The sequence below is a fragment of the Eriocheir sinensis genome, unplaced genomic scaffold (genome assembly GCF_024679095.1).
Source record: "Eriocheir sinensis breed Jianghai 21 unplaced genomic scaffold, ASM2467909v1 Scaffold703, whole genome shotgun sequence".
Lineage (NCBI taxonomy): Eukaryota > Metazoa > Arthropoda > Malacostraca > Decapoda > Varunidae > Eriocheir > Eriocheir sinensis.
In genome coordinates, this window is record NW_026112058.1 from 202,235 (window position 1) to 218,676 (window position 16,442).

A 16,442-nucleotide genomic window follows, 5' to 3' on the forward strand; every position below is an offset into this window, starting at 1 on the left:
CGTTCTATTTTGCTTTATTTAATTGGACAGCAGATAAAGACATGGTAATTACAACCAGGTAAACACACACACACACACACACACACACACACACACACACACACACACACACACACACACACAGATTGAAGGAGATGGACCTGACGACACTGGAACAAAGAAGAGAGGAGATCTGATCACGCTGTATAAGTTGGTAAATAAGTTTGATGAGGTGGATAGAGAGGATCTCTTCTCAACTGTGAGGACACAGGGGCTGAGAGGACATGGAAAGAAACTTAATAAAGGAACCTGTTTGAGTGCCTTGAAAAAGTAGGTTATAGTTTTTCACACAGAAGTGTTAACACATGGAACAGCTTGCAGGAAGAGGTGGTGGAGGCGAGCAGTGTCCACCAAATGAAGGAAAGGCTGGATGAATGTATTTATGGAGACGGGACTATTAGAGCTTAGCTCGGGCCACCTAGACTACAAATAGCTAAATACACACACACACACACACACACACTTGTGAAAGCAGTGTAGCGGTACAGCGGTACAGTACCTATAATTTTTTTTTATATATATAGCCACGGACGCTAAATATATAGCTGCACCTTCCACCACCACACACACCAAGTGTCAAGCCACGCCACACACAACACCCAGCCGCACGTGCCCCAGTAATGAGATTCCCTTGTAGTTATGACAGAAATCGTTACTTCTGCTGTGTTTTGGTAATGGTGGAGAGGGAGGAAGGGAGACCCGAGCCCCAGACCAAGGCCGAGTAGTGCCTGGCGGGGCGTGTTGACGTGTGTGTGTGTGTGTGTGTGTGTGTGTGTTGGTGAGCAGCGTTCATTGCAAGGTGTGTTCCTCCATATTTACCGCATAAAATGGAGACAAAGATTCTTGTGTTGCCCTGTAATGTGTTGTTCTATGGCTGTGTTGTTGTCAGTGCTAAGAGGCTGGGCGAGGGAGAGGCTTAGTGAAGCAGACTATGGTGATGCCAAGGTTATTTACTTTGTTGAATCTCGTCGACTACGGACACAGCTGAGGTGGACCTCCGCTGCTTCCCACTGGCTCCTCTCCTCTTGTTGAAGGTTTGTAGAAAAGATATATGAAGAGATAGTGATGTTTCATAAAGTAGATTATGAGATACTGGCACGGACCTAAAACGAATCTTTACCAAGACGATTTCCGTTGCCACTTGGATAACCTGGCGCTGGTGGCTGGTCAGGTACTGTTGACTGGTACTTGAAGGTGTCGGGTGCTACTGCAGTCAGGTTCCTTATGCTGGGAGGCACTGCATTGAATAGGCGTGCTCCAGTGTGGGTGAAGCTGTTGTGCACGATGGTTTTCACTCTTGAGGACACACCTTCAGTCCTCTTGATGTAGCACAGCCTGCCGCGCCTTGGGTGGTGGTGCTCCTGGAGGCCGGCATTTGGTACCAGCTTCTCAAGTGTCTTCCACACGTACATGATGGTGTACCTGTCTCGGCGCCGCTGTAGTGAGTAGAGATGCAGGTGCTGTAGCCTTTCCCAGTAGTTTAGGTGCTCCATACCCTCAATACGGCTGGTAAATGTTCTCTGCACTGCCTCTATCCTTGATATATCTCCCACTCTGTGTGGGGACCACAGCTGGCAGCAGTACTCCAGCCTAGGGAGCACCAAGGATTTCCAGTGTCAGCATACAGTCCTGTTTCCTGGTTCTGAAGGTGCGTAGTATCCAACCAGTGAGTTCTTGGGCTGTTGCTGTGATCTTGTCGTAGTGCAACGTGAAGGTGGCGTCATCACTCACATACACTCCAAGATCCTTGACGTGGTGTTTGCTTTCGATGGTTTGCTGGTTGCAGAGGTAACTTGTCGTGGTCTTCAGCTCCTGTAGTGGGCCATATCTAAGTACCTCAAATTTGTCACTGTTTAGCAGCACGCTGTTCTCCTCTGCCCAAGTTAATACTCGGTCCACGTCAGCTTGTAGCAGGGCAGTGTCACTGTGGGCTTGTACATGTTTAAGGATCCTCGTGTCGTCTCCGAAGGATGTGGCCTGGGCATGCTGGAGGTCTTGATCGATGTCTTGTATCATGACCAGGAACAGGAGTGGTCCCAGCACCAAGCCTTGAGGAATGCCACTTTTGAAACATTTGAAACATTTTATTATACTTGCAATTTGTATACATAGGTCGATATAACATAAATTTGTTGTGCAAGTAGCCCATAGGAAGCTAGAGCTTTTGGGGCAACAATTGGTATGTATTTATAAGTTTTTTTTCTTCTTTTTCTGGACATGTATAGTACTAAATTTTTTGGCCCAAGTAACATTAGATAAAGTATTCAAAATAATAATCTAACAATACTAGTATTACTAATAAAAAGACAATAATGATAATAATAATGAAATAATAATGATAATGATGATAATAATGATTAATAATGATAATAGTAATAATAATAAAAGTAATAATGATAATATATCACCTCTGTTTACGTTCTTCTCTAATAACATCATCATCATCATCATCATCATCATGATAATAATAATAATAATAATAATAATAATAATAATAATAATAATAATACCTATCATTACTACAATGATGATGATGATACACAGCAGTTGTGCTAATAATAATAGAATGACAACAATAATAATAATGGTAATAATACTGATAATAATAACAATAATAACAATAATAATAATAATAATAATAATAATAATAATAATAATAATAATACCAATAATACCTAATAATAATAATAATAATAATAATAATAATAATAATAATAATAATAATAATAATAATTGACTGGGCTGGGTCGAGATAAACTGCCCTGGACTGACACTTGTTGAGTTCGGCCTGTGAGGAAACTGTGGATCCATTTTCCTAGGTTACCACTGATACCATGAGCCCTGAGTTTGTGTAGCAGTAGCCCATGGTCCACCTTATCGAAGGCCTTGGCGAAGTCTAGGTAGATGACGTCTGCGTTCCTGCCCTCCCGCACTGCCTCGAGTATTCCTTGGTGGTGCTTCAGTAGCTGTGAGAGACAGGAACGACCTGTCCTAAATCCGTGCTGTCCCTCGTTTAAGGTATTCCTCTTTTCTAGGTGGTTGACGAGCTTTGTGCAGATGATCTTCTCTGTTATTTTAATGAGGTGTGATGTTAAGACCACAGGACGGTAATTCTTGGCCTGTCCTCTGCTGCCACCTTTGTGGATGGGAGTTACTATCCCGGTCTTTAATAGTGGTGGGACTGTCGCTTCACTTAGTGATTTGTGCCACAGTAGCTGAAGTGGTTTTGCCAGTTCATTCCTGCAGTTTCTTAGCAGTATGGCATGGAAGCCGTCCGGTCCTGCTGCTGAGTCCGGTGCAATACTGTTGATGGCTGCTACAATGTCCCCGGTTTCTAATTCTATATCGGTGAGCAGCTGGTGATCTTTTGTTGGGTCTTGGAAGAAGGAGATAGGGTCTGTTACCATCTTGTTCGGCAGTGGGGTGCTGAAGACACTGTCGTACTGTTGGCGGAGCAGCTGGGCCATTTCCTTTGGGCAGCTCACAGTCTCATTACCGTCCGTTATCAGAGGGCCTACTGGGGCGCGTGAAGAAGTATTTTGAGTTCTCCTTGATGTTTGACACTGCCCTTCTTTCATCTCTGGTTCTCTCTTGCTCATGGGATTCCATCAGTTGATGTTCCAAGGAAACTAGCTGGTCTTGAATCCGACTCCTTGTTGTTGTGTGGTGCTCTGGAACACTGAGTAATTTTTTCTTCAGAGTTGACCTTTTTCTCATTAGTATCTTCCTGTCCCTTGGGATGAGCTGCTTTGTCCGGTTACCTTTCCGTGGGGTCCACCGTTTGCAGATGTCCAGGGCCTTTTCCTGTAGGAGCATCAGTGAGGTGTTGGCATCCTTCTCTGTCATAAGCGCTTCTCAGTCGGCAAGTTCAAGTTCCACTCGGATTTGGTCCCAGTTCACCTTTAGGCTGACATCACCAGCTTGTAACCTTCATGGCAGCAATCAAGACTCACTCCTTCGCTACAATGTTGTATGAACAAGTGCACCCAGGATTATTTATGGAGGCTAACATCATTATAGTGTTGGCGGCCCTGCGATGGTGACGCTCATCATCAACGGCAGTAAATGTGAACACCAACGAGAGTGTCTGTGCCATCCAAGGGTGGGCTGTCTTGGGTGGTGGGCCAGTGTGTGTGTGAGGGTTGTCCTGGGTGGTGGGCCAGTGTGTGTGGAAGGGCTGTCCTGGGTGGTGGGCCAGTGTGTGTGGGAGGGTTGTCCTGGGTGGTGGGCCAGTGTGTGTGGAAGGGCTGTCCTGGGTGGTGGGCCAGTGTGTGTGGGAGGGTTGTCCTGGGTGGTGGGCCAGTGTGTGTGGAAGGGCTGTCCTGGGTGGTGGGCCAGTGTGTGTGGGAGGGTTGTCCTGGGTGGTGGGCCAGTGTGTGTGGGAGGGCTGTCCTGGGTGGTGGGCCACTGTGTGTGGGAGGGCTGTCTTGGGTGGTGGGCCAGTGTGTGTGGTAGGGCTGTCCTGGGTGGTGGGCCAGTGTGTGTGGGAGGGCTGTCCTTGGTGGTGGGACATAGTGTGTGGGAGGGCTGTCTTGGGTGGTGGGCCAGTGTGTGTGGGAGGGCTGTCCTGGGTGGTGGGCCATTGTGTGTGGGAGGGCTGTCCTGGGTGGTGGGCCAGTGTGTGTGGGAGGGCTGTCCTGGGTGGTGGGTCATTGTGTGTGGAGGGGCTGTCCTGGGTGGTGGGCCAGTGTGTATGGGAGGGCTGTCCTGGGTGGTGGGCCAGTGTGTGTGGAAGGGCTGTCCTGGGTGGTGGGCCAGTGTGTGTGGGAGGGCTGTCTTGGGTGGTGGGCCAGTGTGTGTGGGAGGGTTGTCTTGGGTGGTGGGCCAGTGTGTGTGGAAGGGCTGTCCTGGGTGGTGGGCCAGTGTGTGTGGGAGGGCTGTCTTGGGTGGTGGGCCAGTGTGTGTGGGAGGGCTGTCCTGGGTGGTGGGCCATTGTGTGTGGGAGGGCTGTCTTGGGTGGTGGGCCAGTGTGTGTGGGAGGGCTGTCCTGGGTGGTGGGCCAGTGTGTGGGAGGGCTGTCCTGGGTGGTGGGCCAGTGTGTGTGGAAGGGCTGTCCTGGGTGGTGGGCCAGTGTGTGTGGGAGGGCTGTCCTGGGTGGTGGGCCAGTGTGTGTGGGAGGGCTGTCTTGGGTGGTGGGCCAGTGTGTGTGGGAGGGCTGTCCTGGGTGGTGGGCTAGTGTGTGTGGGAGGGCTGTCCTGGGTGGTGGGCCAGTGTGTGTGGGAGGGCTGTCTTGGGTGGTGGGCCAGTGTGTGTGGGAGGGCTGTCCTGGGTGGTGGGACAGTGTGTGTGGAAGGGCTGTCTTGGGTGGTGGGCCAGTGTGTGTGGGAGTGCTGTCATGAGTCGTGGGCCAGTGTGTGGGAGGGCTGTCCTGGGTGGTGGGCCAGTGTGTGTGGGAGGGCTGTCCTGGGTGGTGGGCCAGTGTGTGTGGGAGGGCTGTCCTGGGTGGTGGGCCAGTGTGTGGGAGGGCTGTCTTGGGTGGTGGGCCAGTGTGTGTGGGAGGGCTGTCCTGGGTGGTGGGCCAGTGTGTGTGGGAGGGCTGTCCTGGGTGGTGGGCCAGTGTGTGGGAGGGCTGTCCTGGGTGGTGGGCCAGTGTGTGTGGGAGGGCTGTCCTGGGTGGTGGGCCAGTGTGTGTGGGAGGGCTGTCTTGGGTGGTGGGCCAGTGTGTGTGGGAGGGCTGTCCTGGGTGGTGGGCCAGTGTGTGTGGGAGGGCTGTCCTGGGTGGTGGGCCAGTGTGTCTGGGAGGGCTGTCTTGGGTGGTGGGCCAGTGTGTGTGGGAGGGCTGTTCTGGGTGGTGGGCCAGTGTGTGGGTGGGCTGTCCTGGGTGGTGGGCCAGTGTGTGTGGGAGGGCTGTCTTGGGTGGTGGGCCAGTGTGTGTGGGAGGGCTGTCTTGGGTGGTGGGCCAGTGTGTGTGGAAGGGCTGTCCTGGGTGGTGGGCCAGTGTGTTCGGGAGGGCTGTCCTGGGTGGTGGGCCAGTGTGTGTGGGAGGGCTGTCCTGGGTGGTGGGCCAGTGTGTGTGGGAGGGCTGTCTTGGGTGGTGGGCCAGTGTGTGTGGGAGGGCTGTCTTGGGTGGTGGGCCAGTGTGTGGGAGGGCTGTTCTGGGTGGTGGGCCAGTGTGTGTGTGGGAGGGCTGTCCTGGGTGGTGGGCCAGGTTGTGTGGGAGGGCTGTCCTGGGTGGTGGGCCAGTGTGTGTGGGAGGGCTGTCCTGGGTGGTGGGCCAGTGTGTGTGGGAGGGCTGTCCTGGGTGGTGGGCCAGTGTGTGGGAGGGCTGTCCTGGGTGGTGGGCCAGTGTGTGTGGGAGGGCTGTCCTGGGTGGTGGCCAGTGTGTGTGGGAGGGCTGTCTTGGGTGGTGGGCCAGTGTGTGTGGGAGGGCTGTCCTGGGTGGTGGGCCAGTGTGTGTGTGGGAGGGCTGTCTTGGGTGGTGGGCCAGTGTGTGTGGGAGGGCTGTCCTGGGTGGTGGGCCAGTGTGTGTGGGAGGGCTGTCCTGGGTGGTGGGCCAGTGTCTGTGGGAGGGCTGTCTTGGGTGGTGGGCCAGTGTCTGTGGGAGGGCTGTCTTGGGTGGTGGGCCAGTGTGTGTGGGAGGGCTGTCCTGGGTGGTGGGCCAGTGTGTGTGGGAGGGCTGTCCTGGGTGGTGGGCCAGTGTGTGTGGGAGGGCTGTCTTGGGTGGTGGGCCAGTGTGTGTGGGATGGCTGTCTTGGGTGGTGGGCCAGTGTGTGTGGGAGGGCTGTCCTGGGTGGTGGGCCAGTGTGTGGGAGGGCTGTCTTGGGTGGTGGGCCAGTGTGTGTGGGAGGGCTGTCCTGGGTGGTGGGCCAGTGTGTGTGGGAGGGTTGTCTTGGGTGGTGGGCCAGTGTATGTAGGAGGGCTGTCCTGGGTGGTGGGCCAGTGTGTGTGGGAGGGCTGTCTTGGGTGGTGGGCCCGTGTGTGGGAGGGCTGTCTTGGGTGGTGGGCCAGTGTGTGTGGGAGGGCTGTCCTGGGTGGTGGGCCAGTGTGTGTGGGAGGGCTGTCCTGGGTGGTGGGCCAGTGTGTGTGGGAGGGCTGTCTTGGGTGGTGGGCCAGTGTGTGTGGAAGGGCTGTCTTGGGTGGTGGGCCAGTGTGTGTGGGAGGGCTGTCCTGGGTGGCGGGCCAGTGTGTGTGGGAGGGCTGTCTTGGGTGGTGGGCCAGTGTGTGTGGGAGGGCTGTCCTGGGTGGTGGGCCAGTGTGTGTGGGAGGGCTGTCTTGGGTTACTGTTACCGTTGATGAGGTTTCAGGCCCTGCTCCGCCGCTGATGCAGCGCTCTACGAGGGCCGTCAACAATTTCAACGTTAGCCTCAATAATAGTCTTCCATGCACTTATTCTCAAACATTGTAGTGAGTGAGTGAGTGTCTTAATTTCTTTTACGAATAATATCACATATAACAACTAGTTCAATGTTCATGTCCACTATTTTCATTATAGTATCACAATTAAATATTCAACAATTATTTCCAGCACACTGAACATTCATCACACACAATTTATGTTTCAGTACAGACACTATAATTAATAGCCATGATCAGTCATGTTACGAATTCTCTCATTTTCAGTCTGGAAAACTAGACAACACTGGTCATTCGCTGAGTGGTTGATTTCAGGCTTCTTGTACCTCACACAATTTATGCATTTCTTCTCGGCCATGGTGCACTCCTGTGATTTATGATTGCTTGTGCATTTGAAACATTTTGGGCATCTCCATTGGTCTTGGCAGTACGGTTGGCCTCAAGATGGCCACATCTCTGACAATGATAGCATATAATTGCATGATATCTGTCTCTCACTGTGTATATTCCCCATTCTAATTTTAGCTTGTCATGATTCTTGTGAATCAGCTCTCTTACAGTTGGGTCACACCTCAAAATGTAGTGCTTCGTGCCGCCAGCCGCAGGCTTGCTAAAAAACAACTCAGTCTTATCCTCAACACCCCCAATGGCATGTAAGAACTCATTGCAGTCTAAGATGGTCTCCTTTATTTTTTCCTTGGTTTCCTCTTTATGCACATTGCATATCATGATCTTTGGTTTCATCTTTCCAACACTCTTGGTATTAATTTGCTCAACAGACTCCAGTTTTTGAGCAGCCTCATCCCTTGTGTTCTCATTATCAAAGTTCATGACAATGTTACCTCTATTTGTAAATCTTGAATCAGTTATTTGAATACCATTCAATGCCTGGGAGACTTCATCCTTCATGTCTGTTGCCTTCTTTTCCTGTGTAGAGGCCTTGACAACAAGTAAATTCTTCTTTACTTTCCTCTTACGTTTGGTGACCTCAGCCCAAGTTGCATCTGCTGACTCCACATGTGCATGCTCGGCTCGCTGCAAAATGTCCACCACATCTTGCGCCACCTCAACCAACTCCTTCACACTGACTGCTCGTAACTCAACTTCTTCTATCACTTCTGTGGTGGGCCAGTGTCTGTGGGAGGGCTGTCTTGGGTGGTGGCCAGTGTCTGTGGGAGGGCTGTCTTGGGTGGTGGGCCAGTGTCTGTGGGAGGGCTGTCTTGGGTGGTGGGCCAGTGTCTGTGGAAGGGCTGTCTTGGGTGGTGGGCCAGTGTCTGTGGGAGGGCTGTCTTGGGTGGTGGCCAGTGTCTGTGGGAGGGCTGTCTTGGGTGGTGGCCAGTGTGTGTGGGAGGGCTGTCTTGGGTGGTGGGCCAGTGTGTGTGGGAGGGCTGTCTTGGGTGGTGGCCAGTGTGTGTGGGAGGGCTGTCTTGGGTGGTGGGCCAGTGTGTGTGGGAGGGCTGTCTTGGGTGGTGGGCCAGTGTGTGTGGGAGGGCTGTCTTGGGTGGTGGGCCAGTGTGTGTGGGAGGGCTGTCTTGGGTGGTGGGCCAGTGTGTGTGGGAGGGCTGTCTTGGGTGGTGGGCCAGTGTGTGTGGGAGGGCTGTCTTGGGTGGTGGCCAGTGTCTGTGGGAGGGCTGTCTTGGGTGGTGGCCAGTCTGTGGGAGGGCTGTCTTGGGTGGTGGGCCAGTGTCTGTGGGAGGGCTGTCTTGGGTGGTGGGCCAGTGTCTGTGGAAGGGCTGTCTTGGGTGGTGGGCCAGTGTCTGTGGGAGGGCTGTCTTGGGTGGTGGCCAGTGTCTGTGGGAGGGCTGTCTTGGGTGGTGGGCCAGTGTCTGTGGGAGGGCTGTCTTGGGTGATGGGCCAGTGTCTGTGGAAGGGCTGTCTTGGGTGGTGGGCCAGTGTCTGTGGGAGGGCTGTCCTGGGTGGTGGCCAGTGTGTGTGGGAGGGCTGTCTTGGGTGGTGTGCCAGTGTCTGTGGAAGGGCTGTCTTGGGTGGTGGGCCAGTGTCTGTGGGAGGGCTGTCTTGGGTGGTGGCCAGTGTGTGTGGGAGGGCTGTCTTGGGTGGTGGCCAGTGTGTGTGGGAGGGCTGTCCTGGGTGGTGGGCCAGTGTGTGTGGGAGGGCTGTCTTGGGTGGTGGGCCAGTGTGTGTGGGAGGGCTGTCCTGGGTGGTGGGCCAGTGTGTGTGGGAGGGCTGTCCTGGGTGGTGGGCCAGTGTGTGTGGGAGGGCTGTCCTGGGTGGTGGGCCAGTGTGTGTGGGAGGGCTGTCCTGGGTGGTGGGCCCGTGTGTGGGAGGTCTGTCCTGGGTGGGGGGCCAGTGTGTGTGGGAGGGCTGTCTTGGGTGGTGGCCAGTGTCTGTGGGAGGGCTGTCTTGGGTGGTGTGCCAGTATCTGTGGAAGGGCTGTCTTGGGTGGTGTGCCAGTGTCTGTGGAAGGGCTGTCTTGGGTGGTGTGCCAGTGTCTGTGGAAGGGCTGTCTTGGGTGGTGGCCAGTGTGTGTGGGAGGGCTGTCCTGGGTGGTGGGCCAGTGTGTGTGGGAGGGCTGTCTTGGGTGGTGGGCCAGTGTCTGTGGAAGGGCTGTCCTGGGTGGTGGGCCAGTGTGTGTGGGAGGGCTGTCCTGGGTGGTGGGCCAGTGTCTGTGGAAGGGCTGTCTTGGGTGGTGGGCCAGTGTCTGTGGGAGGGCTGTCTTGGGTGGTGGCCAGTGTGTGTGGGAGGGCTGTCTTGGGTGGTGGGCCAGTGTGTGTGGGAGGGCTGTCTTGGGTGCTGGCCAGTGTGTGTGGGAGGGCTGTCCTGGGTGGTGGGCCAGTGTGTGTGGAAGGGCTGTCTTGGGTGGTGGCCAGTGTCTGTGGGAGGGCTGTCCTGGGTGGTGGGCCAGTGTGTGTGGGAGGGCTGTCTTGGGTGGTGGGCCAGTGTGTGTGGGAGGGCTGTCTTGGGTGGTGGCCAGTGTGTGTGGGAGGGCTGTCTTGGGTGGTGGCCAGTGTGTGTGGGAGGGCTGTCCTGGGTGGTGGGCCAGTGTGTGTGGGAGGGCTGTCTTGGGTGGTGGGCCAGTGTCTGTGGGAGGGCTGTCCTGGGTGGTGGGCCAGTGTGTGTGGGAGGGCTGTCTTGGGTGGTGTGCCAGTGTCTGTGGGAGGGCTGTCTTGGGTGGTGGCCAGTGTGTGTGGGAGGGCTGTCTTGGGTGGTGTGCCAGTGTCTGAGGAAGGGCTGTCTTGGGTGGTGGGCCAGTGTGTGTGGGAGGGCTGTCCTGGGTGGTGGGCCAGTGTGTGTGGGAGGGTTGTCCTGGGTGGTGGGCCAGTGTGTGTGGGAGGGCTGTCTTGGGTGGTGGGCCAGTGTGTGTGGGAGGGCTGTCTTGGGTGGTGTGCCAGTGTGTGTGGGAGGGTTGTCCTGGGTGGTGGGCCAGTGTGTGTGGGAGGGCTGTCTTGGGTGGTGTGGCAGTGTCTGTGGAAGGGCTGTCTTGGGTGGTGTGCCAGTGTCTGTGGAAGGGCTGTCTTGGGTGGTGGCCAGTGTGTGTGGGAGGGCTGTCTTGGGTGGTGGGCCAGTGTCTGTGGAAGGGCTGTCTTGGGTGGTGTGCCAGTGTCTGTGGAAGGGCTGTCTTGGGTGGTGGCCAGTGTGTGTGGGAGGGCTGTCTTGGGTGGTGGCCAGTGTGTGTGGGAGGGCTGTCTAGGGTGGTGGGCCAGTGTGTGTGGGAGGGCTGTCTTGGGTGGTGGCCAGTGTGTGTGGGAGGGCTGTCTTGGGTGGTGGCCAGTGTGTGTGGGAGGGCTGTCTAGGGTGGGTGGGTGTAGTCTGGTATCTGGGACGGGAGGGTGCCAGGCACTGCTGCCATCACCATTAATAATTGAGGAAAGATGATGTTTGTGAGATATTAATTTCCTTGAAAATATGGTCTGGGGTGGGGTATATCGAGGAATATATTTGGTAAAGGTATGGTAAGGTCAGGTTATATAAGGTTAGGTTATATTGTTTATGATAAAGAAATAGATATTGTCTGGGGTGGGGTATATTGAGGCACAGGCCGTTATGTTAGGTTAGTCTTAGTTAAGTTATGTCAGGTACGGTAAGGTCAGGCTAGGTTATATTGTTTATGATATAGCAATAGATACTGTCTGAGGTGGGATATATCGAAGCACGGACCAGGTTATGTTAGGTTAGCTTTAGTTAGGTATGGCGGTAAATGTTCAGAGAGTTGCCCGTCTCAAAATATGATACACTGGCTATTTATTTCTGGTCAAAATATTGTGCTTTTTCATTTGGAGATATTTTTTTTCTTCGGAAACTACTAAAAAGTGACTTATTGCAATTTCATCATCCGGCGCCACAGCTGCAAAATACCTCGCAGAGGGTTTAGGGTGGGGGAACATATTTAAATTATCCCAACCAAACTTTATGACCTAACAGCTAATGGGGGGCCTCGCCCCCCTCGCCCCCCTTCTAACCAGGGGGGCAGCACCACCCATGGACTCCCCCCACATGTATATGCGACTTAATTCTGCAAGGGGGTATTTCTCGAAACACCGGCTGCACCGCCGCCGCGTCCGTCACCGGAGCAGTCAAATATGACATGCGTAAACAGTGGTAGCCGTAATTATTTCGCATAACTTGAGAAACACAACAGTAGTAGGTAGAACACCGTAGAATTAATCTAACCTTACCAGGCGAGTGTGGGCCAAATTATTGAGAGTCGTAAGCTATCCCTCCAACGCTCGGGGCCCACAACACCGCGGCCCGCAAAAAAGACACTAACTTTCTAAAAATCGGTAGCATCATTGCTGTCAATTTGCAATGCATATATATGGGGTTCAAAATGCATGGAATAATGAGATCTAACCCATGGCTAGGGTGAGAAGTACCGCAGTGAGATGGGCAACTCTCTGAACATAGATCTAGGTCAGGTTAGGTTATATTGTTTATGATATAGAAATAGATATTGTCTGGGGTGGGATATATCGAGGCACGGGCCAGGTTATGTTAGGTTAGTTTGTCAGGTTATGTCAGGTGCAGTTGTTATGTCAGGTACAGTTATAAATAAATATGATAAAGATTTGAATATTGTCTTGGGTGGGATATATTGAGCCATGGGCCAGGTTATGTTTGATTAGTTTCAGGTTATGTCAGGTGCAGTTGTTATGTCAGGTACAGTTATAAATAAATATGATAAAGATTTGAATATTGTCTTGGGTGGGATATATTGAACCACAGGCATGTAAAATCCATTCTCCCTAAGGGTAAGAATTTTTATCCCTGTGAAATTGTGTAGTTTTGGTAAATTTACTCCTGAAGTTATTTGAGATTTTAGATGCATTATTTTTTGCATGTGGATTGTTAAATAGTTCAGGTTTGATATGAATTAAACAGAAATAAAATATCCTCAATATTTTTGCTGTAATAGTCTGAATAATTTTGTCTCAATTCACCCCAACAAAAAAAAGTTATGAGGAGAATTGAGACACATTTTAGCAAGTGCCAGCAAACATTGGCTGGTGCTGCACCCTGGTGGTGGATCCTGTCACTGACAACATAGGAAAACTATAGGCGACATCTGGTGATATCTGGCTTTCTTGAGACTGTTTTCACCTCCCACCCGTGATCCGCCAGAGTCCTCTTTCTTGCTCACATGACAAGATGAATCAACACTATTTCTTATTTTATCACTCATCAAGGACAACATGCGTTAATTTTGTCACAATTACAAGATCTAAAGTTCATTGGGTACATTTCCCTAGCTGCTTAGCGTCACTGTATGCGACGGAATTTCTTAAAACGTCCTTTTTTCAACAAAATATTGACAAATGGCATCGTTTCACTTTCTTGTCTCTGATGATTTACAATGTTTTCATACCGGAAAGCTCCTACTTATCCTACAATGATGCTTTAAAATGTTCTGTGGTGCAGCAGTAACACAACAGTAACCTCGTGAACTCTATATCCAACCCCACCTGGCAGGGTTACCCGTAGGAAGCTCAGGAAATGGTCCTTGCCATAGGCCTAAAGAGGTGCGGCCAGCAAGAAAGTGGCCGTACTCTGCTCTGCTGCGGCTTGTGCGGGACCCCTGATTCTTGTCAAGAATTTGGGGGTAGTCTTGAAAATCTGATGTGCTAAAACAAGAAATTTAAGAATTTCCCTAGATTTGGGAAAATTCTTGCTCGGTCTAGGGTAATTCTTGATCGCCAGACGATATCTTATGATGGAGAGTGAGCAAGACACTTATGTGAGCTTTATTCCTAGGAAATTTGGGAAGATTTACCCTGAGGAAGAGAAATACTATGAGGTAACCCATGATAGGAGGGCATACATAGCAAGAGTTCTAAAAGTTTGTATAACCAGTGTAAAAATTAAATTCTTAAAGAGAAGGATGAACACTCAGTAGGACTGGCCCAAACGTGGTTATGTTGGTGAGGTTAGTATGACACACTTGATCAGTGGACCAGTGCTGTTGTCAGGCACACCGCCTTTTACAATTAGAAGGATTGATAAAGCTTCTGCTGACTTTAAAATGCATGTAAAACACAGCATGATGTAACCACTCCCCTGGCACTTACAGAAAGTAACAATACGTAGGTTACTTCTCTTTTTTTTACTAGCTACCCGGGATACAAATTCATCATGGTATTTTCCAAAGGGGAAAAAAACAGGTACCTAAATGTCTGAAAGGTGGGTATTTTTGTTTGAAGTGATCTTGATTCATTCAGATGTCAAGAAAATTCAACAACAAGTAAGAGGATGTTCGTTTATTTACCATACAAAACAGTTTTTACACCTGTCTCAATTCACCCCAAGAAGTGTCAATTCACCCCAAGAAGTGTCTCAATTCACCCCAAGAAGTGTCTCAATTCACCCCAAGAAGTGTCTCACTTCACCCCAAGAAGTGTCTCAATTCACCCCAAGAAGTGTGCCGTGTGCCTGTGTTGTCCAGCAGAGGCCGGAGGAGTCTGTGAACAGCAGCGGCACCAGCCAGGTGCTGGAGTGGTGCCAGGACACATCCATGGTGGTGGTTGGTGTGTGAACAGCAGCGGCACCAGCCAGGTGCTGGAGTGGTGCCAGGACACATCCATGGTGGTGGTTGGTGTGTGAACAGCAGCGGCACCAGCCAGGTGCTGGAGTGGTGCCAGGACACATCTATGGTGGTGGTTGGTGTGTGAACAGCAGCGGCACCAGCCAGGTGCTGGAGAGGTGCCAGGACACATCCATGGTGGTGGTTGGCATAAGTGTTTCAGGCTGGGCCTCATAAACCAAAACCTTTCGCCCCCCAAGCACACACACTTGACAAGGCTTTCCTAGGATTTGTGGGGGTCATTTCCATGGCCTGGTTTATGAATTGGTGCTCCCTTTGTATGTTGATCACTGCCCCTATAAAAGAGCGAATAAATGAGCTGCCTTCAAACCAAATATAATAGAATAGAGATAAAAGAGTATATGTAGTCAGTCGGTGTAGTTGTTGTTGCTGTGGAGAGAGAAGGCAATCTTGTACGTTAATCACCCAGTGACTTTCAGACCAACAAGAATCGGCTGATCTTATACTCTGTCGTGGCTGATGAGTCTCGGCGGGAGGTTTACGAGCAGAGGGACCTGCCAGCCCCCCCCCCCCCCCCCCAAGCGGGAGTCTTCCAACCTGTATGCCTGTGAGCCCGTCCGCCTCTCATGATCTCCACAGTGAGTGCTGGGATGGATTTTGCCGCTCCTCAGAACCTTGGGGAGTAACACAGGAAAATGTCGGCCATTCTTAGTTTTTACCACAAAATGTCATGTCAAGGATACAGCAATTGTGTTACTGTGAGTGGTGGCAACTCTTTCCCTTCCCTTCCCTTCCCTTCCTTCCCTTCTCATCCCTTTCTCTACCAATTGTGTTACTGTGAGTGGTGGCAATTCTTTCCCTTCCCTTCCTTCCCTTCTCATCCCTTCCCTTCTCATCCCTTTCTCTACCAATTGTGTTACTGTGAGTGGTGGCAATTCTTTCCCTTCCCTTCCCTTCCCTTCCCTTCCCTTCCCTTCTCATCCCTTTCTCTACCAATTGTGTTACTGTGAGTGGCAGCAATTCTTTCCCTTCCCTTCCCTTCCCTTCCTTCCCTTCTCATCCCTTTCTCTACCAATTGTGTTACTGTGATTGGCAGCAATTCTTTTCTTCCTTCCCTCCTTCCTTCCCTTCTCATTCCTTTCTTTTCCACTTCGTGTCCCTCCCATCCCTTCCGTTCCCTTCCCCTTCCTTCCCTTTTCATCCCTTTCTTTTCCAATTCGTTTCCCTCCCATCCCTTCCGTTCCCTTCCCCTTCCTTCCCTTCTCATCCCTTTCTCTAGCAATTCGTTTCCCTCCCCTCCCTTCCCTTTCTCTCCGTTTCTTCCCATCCTCTCCTTGCCATCTCTTCATCCTTTCCCCTCCTTCCCCTGCTTTCCCTTTCTTTCCCTTCTCTTCTCCTCCCTTCCCTTCCCTTCCCTTCCCATCCTTTCCTACCAATTCATTTCCCTGCCCTTCCTTTCCCTTCCTTCCCATCCTTTCCTTTCCATCTCTTCATCTATTCCCCTCCATCCCTTCCCTTCCCTTCCTTTCCCTTCTTACCTTTTCATTTCCTTCCCCTTCCCTCCCCTTTTCCTTCCCGTCAATGCCTTCAGTTTGATGGTGTTTTTCAGGCTTTTCAGACTGAGGTGAACAGAGGCGTGACTGGGCTGGTGTGTCTATGGAAGGAGCTGATGGTTGCTACTGTGCCGGGCCATACCCAGCAGCTGTGTTGGGACGGCTCCGTCAACTACAGCTACAAGGTGCGTGGACCTGCGGCGCGTCCCATTCTGCAATGATCAGCTGGCAGTGAAGGGTGAGTCTCCGAGGCTCTTGACTTTGTGGACCATAGCCTGTTTGAAAAGCCTCTCACTGTAGAAGTTAACCTGACCTAGCCTAACAAATCCCAACAGTTACTATAGGCCTTGATTCAGAAGATTCATATATGCTTCCCTATTAATGAGACTTTCTATACAACAAAGTGAGGTCATTCTTTGTTGATTTATACCATAAGGTGCTGGCTATCACGTGTTTGAAGATACCCTAAACTTAACCCAACAAAACCCCAAACAGTTAATATAGATCTTGAGTCAGAAATATCATATATGCTTCCTTACTTTCTATACAACAAAGTGCCATCA

General features: G+C 51.7%; 1 long non-coding RNA gene across 1 annotated transcript; it reads left to right on the plus strand.

The window, feature by feature from the left end:
• Nucleotides 1-790: 790 nt before the first annotated feature.
• Nucleotides 791-16,442, plus strand: LOC126994008 (uncharacterized). The gene is made up of 3 exons (XR_007748733.1): nt 791-1,073; nt 14,806-14,964; nt 15,936-16,442. It is a non-coding gene; the product is annotated as an uncharacterized LOC126994008 (long non-coding RNA).